We start from the raw sequence: 2,176 nt of genomic DNA, 5'->3' as shown, positions 1-2,176 counted from the left end.
ATGCAACAGTTGTGCCACATCATCATAAAGCCCCTTATGCTGGATTTGAAGAAAAGATCAAATCTTTCCAAAAGTGGCTTCCAGAAGAGAGTCTGAGAAAACTGATCTGTTTTTTCTTGCATTGAGTTGCGATTTGATATGCAGCAGGAGTTGCTTCTCCTTTATTTTTGCTGCATTTTTTCCCTGATTTAAATTGGAATGGTGTTAAGGCACCTAACAATCTTGATAAGCAGCTTTTACTAGACATAGAAAATCATTCTTTTCTGCATAAACTTGGTAATGTGTATAATAAGCCTCATCATGGTCTTAGAGAAAACAAGTTCTTTCCTCCCCTTAGAGGTGCAGGAAAACCCAGCTGCTGGGAAATGAACTTACATTGTGCTTTACTCTTCTTCCATTTAATACTGATGTTGTACTTGGGGAGGGGAGGGTTATCCTTCTAGGCAGCTCATGGAATCATGCTTAGGAAAGGCCACACGAAGCATGGAAAGACGTGCTAGAAAATTGGGTCATCCTGTTAGGATTTTGGAACAGGCTTGAAGTGCTGGTGGACTTTCTGCTGCTAAAGCCTTAAACCAGTCTGAATGCAGTAGTGTTGATTTTGCACAAGGAAGCAGGCGACTGAGACAAGGCTGAGCAGTTCTGCTTTGTCTGGTGAAAGCTGCTGATACTCTCCCCATCACAACTGAGCTGGTTCCCCCTAGGAAGTGCAAGTGAACTGTGATTTAGGTTGGTGTATCTGCATCCTCATTTGGGGTGCCCATTAGACAGAAACTAAGAAGCCCTTGCCCTATCCTTCTTTACTGTTCCTGGGTTTGGCGATTTCATTTGATGTGTAGGCAGCTGTTCATCATCGTAGATACTTGTATTTCACATTCCTCAAGTGTCCTAAATTCTTTGTCAGTGGGGAAGAAATATCTATAAAGTTGTTTATCCACTGGCAAGTTTTGTAAGTCTGTTATCTAAAGTTTTATGCAAGAGCTTTTATCAAAATCTTGGTTTTTGAAAGGTAATTCTGGAAGTACTTTGTTACTGGTAACATCCCTGAGAGACTGGTTCTCTCCAGAAAAATGTATGCCTCCTCAGGAAAGATGATGAGATGTCATAGTCTTGGCTTTAGAGTGAGCTCTTAATTCCCTCAACTGCTGTTTCCTAACAAATCCGTCCCTGATGCTCCTGATTGCAAGGAAAAACATCTTTTCTCCTTTAGGCAATAAGTAATCCTCTCCCCCTTTCCCTTCTGCTCATCTGCAGCTGAACAAAAACCATCATAAAAACGGAGGGTGGAATAGAATTCAACATTTCTTCTAATCACCAAGTACAATATAAAATAAATCTTAATCCCCAAGAGTCCTCTCTTTAAAATGTGTGTATCTTCTTTCCCCACTACTCTAGTCTGAAATAATGAGGCAGGAACCAGCCCTGCTATTAGGCTGGCTCTGGTCTTCACCTATTCTGCTGTGGCTGTCAGCATCGATTACCTTTCTCTTGCTTAATTTTGGGGGTCCTTCTCTACTCTTACTCTCCTTCTCCCACTGATCACTTCCTCTTCCTTGTGTCACTCTCTCCTTTTCTTGCTTCTCTGACAGCTTTTCAGTTTGCTCCAGGTCTGGACCTAGAGTATATTCTGTTCTGTCTCATTGGGGAAGCTGAAACTTTGCATCCCTTGGGTTTCTCTGGCTGTTGTGTAATTGAATTGTCGAGAAGGTTAATCAGCATTTGGTTATTCTGACATTCTTCATGGCAAAATATCTACAGTCAAATCATAATGTAATTACAGAATTTGCTTTTAGCATGAATATATTTCCTCTCAGTGACACTAAAATTATTTACTATTCCCAATGCTTATGTATTATTTTGACAGAGATGCAGTGAGCTATGAATAATTTTAAGGTGGCACAATTTAGCCCATACAGCTTAAAAACAAGGATTTCCCCCCTTCCCTTTTCCCCCATCACATTTGATTATCAGTGGACACATGTGAATTGTCAGCTTTCCCAAAGCCTTGGTGTGCAGCCTGGAATGATCAGATTAATTTAATTGCTTAACCACATTGTTGCTAACTAGTACTGAACACTCTCTTGTTCTTGCTTTATCTTTTCCCTGCCAGTTCTTCTGGGATTTCTTCTTATTATTCTTCATCCTGTTAGTTTAAACATAAGAATTCCAGGTCAAA

The sequence above is a fragment of the Nestor notabilis genome, unplaced genomic scaffold (assembly GCF_000696875.1).
Source record: "Nestor notabilis isolate BGI_N333 unplaced genomic scaffold, ASM69687v1 scaffold23538, whole genome shotgun sequence".
In the NCBI taxonomy this organism is placed as follows: Eukaryota; Metazoa; Chordata; class Aves; order Psittaciformes; family Psittacidae; genus Nestor; species Nestor notabilis.
Note: the sequence above shows the minus strand (reverse complement) of the source record.